Here is a 6,299-nt window from a genome sequence, read left to right as displayed (position 1 = left end):
AAGAAATGCATGCATGCGGCTTGCTTGTGCTCGGCTCCATTTCTCTAATCATAGAGGTGAAGCCCCCCCCATCTAAGAAATGGAGTTTCCCAGGGTGGGCTCGATTTTCACACATCCATTAATGTAATTCAGACGATTTCCCTCAGGCAAGTCCACATTGAGCCCTCTTCCCTAGGTCATCCTAGGTCAGATCAAGTTGACCATTTCAACTAACCATCATATGCAATTTTTCATCATTACCAATGATTTGTACCGGTCCAAGTTTCTCCGTATCTTTGGTAATAGTTATTCATCTTTTACATGATAACCATGCTGTACATATGAAGTGGTTTCTTCTTATTATATTATGCAGACAGGATTTTGCCGTGTAGCCAAGGCTAGCCTCAAGCTCTGGTCTTCCTACTCTGCCCCTTTGATGCTGAGATCTCTGGCTTTTGTATGGTCTTGTGTCTTCTGATTTTGATTTGATTTCTCTGACCAGCAGTTTTCTCAATATGCTACTAATAAGTATTTTCACATATATCCTTTGGGACTCTTCAATGTATTTCAAACAAATTTATTTTGTAGTCTACATCTTTCTAAATATAAGCTAGCACACAGTAGGGATGCATTGTATATTTGAAAGAATGAGTACAGATTTGATTTTTAGCAATATTATTCTTTGAACTCTTTAACAGAAGGTCCTAGATAGCTATTATATATTATAAATATTCTTCTTAAGTAGTCTCAACATATTGATGGATATATATATATATAAATGTAAAAATATGGATTCTTTAAACACATTTTTAACCATTAAAATATCCACATATTGAAGGATAGCTCATTTACTTTTTTTTTTTTCCTCAGAAATCAATTGCAGACAAGGAATGTGTCCTGGCTTTTTATGGGAACAAAGTTTAACTCAAATTGGTTGGGAGCTGGGCTTCAGTCACATGGATTATAAAGCCAGACCTCTCAGAGCTGATGTTTGTGGAAAGCAGTGGCAGATACTCATCTCACACAGGCACCTGTTTCTTGAAATTAGAGATCTGTGAGTGATAGGAGTCTCTTTTTCAGGGTGCGCTCCTCCCTGGGTGTCAGATGCCGTTTATCACACCACAGATTTTGCTATCTGTCAGGACATAGGTAATATGGTTTTTCCGAGCTTAAGGAAAAAAAAATATATGTGTATATATATATACACATACATACATACATATATATACATGTATATATATTTCATTTAAAGTAGTGGGCTCAGTTCCTCAAAGAAGTTCGGAAGGTCGGAGAAAAGCACAGTCATGTGTCCTCACTAGACCCAGCCTTGTGCCCCAGCAACCCTGCGTTAATTCAACGACGCTGCCAGCAATCTCAGTAGATCCCCTCGCCGTGAGACTGATGCGACTCACACAGACATAGACAGTTTCCATGGGTGGTGAACTGAGAAACTGGGGGTAGCCACAGAAAGGTTTGCGATGAGGTAAGTAACGTAAAGTAAGGTAAGGCAAGGACACTTTTTGCCAATGTGATTCAAACGTCAAAAAAAAAAAAAAAAGGGAACAGCAAGGCAATGGTGGGGCAGCTTGTTTGTTATAACTTTAGGAGCTGGTGAAATAATTATGTACAGACCTACACAGGCCGACGTTCAACCTAGTATTGCTTACGGCAGAGAAAAATCTCATAAACAACCAAACAGTCTAACAAGGAACTAATTTAATAAATTATGGGCCACACGTATTTACCTGTGATGAAGAGCCAGACGTTACAGTAATTGTATAAAGTCTATTTATATAATAGGGAACAGTCGGCAGATGTACATATTTCAAAACTATATCAGAAAAGCAGAAAAGCAGGCACACACATGCAGGGGAGAGTGCTGACTTCTGAGCGACGATATAAAAGTTTAAATATGCCTTTTATGGTTTCACACCTTCCACATTTTGTAATTGAAAACATATTATTGAATAATTACTTAAAAATGGGGTTCTTGGTGGTGCAACGTTCAGGAAGAGGCAATATTTTTAACAGGAATGATTTATATTTATTTTAAAGTGTGTGTGTGCATGTGGGTGTAGGTGTGTTCAAGCACATGTGCATGTACATGTAGGTTCAGGTTCCTGTGGAAGCCACAGACATTGGACCAGTGGAGCTGTAGTTATGGGTAGCTGTGAGCAGCCTGGCATAGGTGCAGGAACCCAACCTTGGGTCCTCTTGTTAGACTAGCTAATGCTCTTCACTGCTGAGCCATCTCTCCAGATCCCATACAAGCAAGACTGACTTTTAAAAGGCTTAATACTCATGATCTACAGGATACACAAATACACACACAACAAATTACGCATAGAGGCTACTTTTCACTCGTGTGTGTGTGTGTGTGTGTGTGTATGTGTGTGTGTGTAGCATAGATATTTTGCCTGCATGTATGTCTATGTACCAAGTGTGCTTGGTCCCTGGAGAAGCCAGAAGAGGGTGTCAAATGGGTGATTAACATGGTAGTTAATCACCATGTGGATGATGGGAATTGAACCCAGGTTCTCTGACCTCTTGAAGAACAGCCAATGCTCTTAACTACTGAGCCATGTCACTAGCCCCTCCCATTTAAAAAATTTGAAGTATTTTTGAGTTGGAATAACTGGGGGCATTTTTGTTGCTTCGTGTTGTGTTTCCCTAAACATCTCTGCTTAAGCCCATGAGAGGAGCGACTAACTGGATAGTCACACCAGTTCTGTTCCTCTTGCTAGTCTTGCTTTCTCATCTCAGCTTGCATCCTGATTTCCTCCCTATCGCAACGTGTTGCAGGACTTTCCCTGTCCAATTACATTAGGGCAGCAGGAGGCCTGTGATTGGACAGGGAAAAGGGAGGCGGGACTAAGAGTTGCAGCGATAGAGACAGAGAGAAAGGAAGAAAGCAAAATGGAGGCGGACATGAACCAGCGTGGCTTTAATCAGTCACAGGGAGTTATGATATCATAAGGTCAGAATAATTGGGATAAAGCTGTTATCGTTATCAATTGGTTCTGAAATTATTGTGTTGACTTCTTGTAAATTGAGAATTCACTGATACATAAATCTGATTGGTTAATTATAGGCTTTAAGAGTTTTGATTCTACTGGGTGAATGGGTGTTGTCGTGGGACTGGCGTGGTAGTGAAGAGAACTCAGGAGCTCTGGCCCTGCCGGAGAGCTGGTAAGTAGAGATAGAGCCAGGAAGCCCAAAGCGGTCTCAGGAGTCACCAGAACATGTGCGGGAGCATGCTAGTTCTTTTTTCGTTTGTTTGTTTGTTTTGAGACAGGGTTTCTCTGGATAGCCCTGGCTGTATTTCCCACCACAGTGATGTTTCTGAAACAGTCCACAAAATGCACATTATTGCTCAACTTTGTCTATTGCGATTGGGCAAAAGTGTTTTGACCCATTATATAACATCAAAGTTGTGATTCTACGCATATCCTTCGATTTAGCTTTAGTCAATAATGAACCTAGACATTAAAATCTGCATCTGACACAGAGAATTCAATTGCTCTCTTAATTGGCCCTAACAAAGAACAGATATTTAAACACAAAGGATGCAAATAAACAAACGGATGGCGGAATCTAACAACACATATGTAAGAGCTATCTGAAGAAAACTACTAACAAAAAAAAAAATTCAGACAACTAAAGAATGAGAGAGACGGTACACATGTGTGAGTGAGGGCATCGTCAGAATACTGATGCGGTCCAGGTTGACTGCGGGGTTCAGCGTGATCCCGAGCGAAGCTATAGCAAGTTATTTTGTGGATTTTTGACAAATTGATTTTTAAAGTGTATAGAGATGGGGGTAAGACTCGAAGTGGTCCCTATGATATGAAATGATGAAAGAAACGTTAGAAGGCTGACACATCCAGACCCGGATCTTACTATAAAACTAATAAAGACGGTGTGGTGTGGATGAAAGAACAGCCAGAGAAGCCAGTGGGGAGAGACGCTGGGAATAACTGAGAGATCTGCACCTCTTCTCTGACAGAGGAAAAAAGGCAGCAGAGTGGAGAAATAATAAGTAGGGCAGGAAGAGCTGGACATTCATGCGCAAAACAATAATCACGGTGAAAATAGTAATAACTATTATTAGTATTCTAAACACAGACTAATATAGTACTTTTTAGAAATCAACTCAGTGTGATAGACATAAATACAATATGAAGGTATAAAAATAGCTGGTAACATAGGGACAAATATAGATTAGTTGTGCACTGAATTTAAAAATCTAAATCAAAAATCATAATCCACAACAGAAAAAAAAATCTAAACTGACCCCTTAAAAGGCAAAACTTCTACTGAAGACCAGTTAAGAAAATAAAAAGAGTCTATGGCCATACCACCCTGAACACACCTGATCTCAGAAGCTAAGCAGGGTCAGGCCTGGTTAGGACTTGGATGGGAGACCGCCTGAGTGCTGTAGGCTTAAAAAAAAAAAAATCGCCGGGTGGTGGTGGTGCACGCCTTTAATCCCAGCATTTGGGAGGCAGAGGCAGGCAGATTTCTGAGTTTGAGGCCAGCCTGGTCTGTAGAGTGAGTTCCAGGACAGCCAGGGCTACACAGAGAAACCCTGTCTCGAAAAACAAAAAACAAAAAAACAAAAAACAAACAAACAAAAAAAAAGAAAAGAAAAAGAAAAAAAAAAGAAAAAAAAAGATAAGTCCCAGACTGAGAAAGAAAGAAAATATTTTCAAATCACATGATTAATAAACAACTAGTATCTAAAAACAGTTGGAAGCCCTCTGGGGTGACCGAAATCCCACCCTTCGCTCACATGGGCAGGAGATGCAGGGGATGGACCTGGCAGAAACCACCCAGGAATGAACGTGTCAGGAGAGGTGAGAAAGATGGAAGAGTGGAGCTGTGCATGAGCTGTGGAGAGAGGCAGAACTGGAGACGTGTGGAGACGTCAGGTGTGAGAGAGGGCTGAGGTGATCAGTGTCTTCGCCCAGTGTGGTTGGTCGGGGTAGGATGCAGAAGCTGAGCGCTTATGCAGACACGCGCTCAGACCCTGAACGGTGACCATGTCTGAGTCTGTGGTCCTGAGTCTGTGGTCCAACTGTAGCTGGGATTTGTGCTGATGTCCAGCCCGTGTCACCACCAGAGGCCATGCGGATGTCCGTGGTCTCTGCTGCAGCCGTGTGGAAGCCCCTGACCCGTGCTCCGGATATCTGTGAAGAACCAGGAGGCCGTGTTTGCTGTGAGATACATGACAGCAGATGCACAGTTAAGAGGGAGGATCATGGAAGGCTTCTGTGGCAACACCTACCTCCCCCAAAATAATACCCCAGACAGGAAACCACGAAAAAGAATAGGGATGGGGGTGTGATAGGGAAGTGTACCTCCCCACGAGGATAGCGTCTGGGTGTGAGGCCCAGGACGGGAACTCCCTTCTATTTAAGGGGAAGACCATGAGAGTTTGACCATGCTCCAGTGAGTATACAAATAACACAGATTGAACTTTGGGGATTGTAAGAATCATGAAGATGAAGAGGGGTCATGGAAGAACTGGGAAGTGAGTGCAATTCCCAAAGAATCAATAAAAATACCATGCTGAAAAATTAATGCTTAATAAGGCACACCCAACTAAAATCTGTATCTGCCTCTTATAGTCATATGCTAATTAACTTAAGTAACTATATTAATATGATTATGTTGAATTAAATAACTTATTAAATAACTATCATAATTGTTATTAATCGTATTATAATTAACTTAGTTTTCTTTGGAGGGTGTTGTTTACTTTTGAAACAGGGTTTCATGTAGCCCAGGCTAGCCTTGAACTCACTATTTAGCTGTGGATGGTTCTGACCTCTATCCTCCAGCCTCCACGTCCCAAAAGCTGGAATTACAGGCATGCAGCACCACACTCAGGCTTATGCGATTCTAGAGATCAAATCTAAGGCTTTGTGTATGCAAAGCACTTAGGTTATACGCCCATTCCCAAGCTTTTGTTAACTAGGAAAACTGAGCAGTGTGTGCCAGTTACAGGCCCCCTTCCCAGTGACAACTTTGTGGAGATGTGTAGAAAAGAATTCTGAGGACCCAACCCTTGGTTTTCCATCTGAACGCTGATTGGAGGCAGGGAGACACTCTGGCTAGATCCTGTGACTTCACGCATGTGGGCTCCTTGAAGCTGTAGAAATGAAAACGACAGTAAGGAAATCCGAGAGATTGTTTGATTAAAGGCGATAAGGCGGGCCAATACTGGCAAAGTGAAACTCAAGGGCTGATTTGTTCTGTGTGCGTCTTCATTCTGTCCTTCATAAGCTGGGTAAACGTTACTAACCCATCCAATGTCT

This window comes from Mastomys coucha, unplaced genomic scaffold (genome assembly GCF_008632895.1).
Source record: "Mastomys coucha isolate ucsf_1 unplaced genomic scaffold, UCSF_Mcou_1 pScaffold1, whole genome shotgun sequence".
Classification (NCBI taxonomy): domain Eukaryota; kingdom Metazoa; phylum Chordata; class Mammalia; order Rodentia; family Muridae; genus Mastomys; species Mastomys coucha.
The sequence above is the reverse complement of the archived record's forward strand: the minus strand, read 5'-3'. Positions refer to the sequence as shown.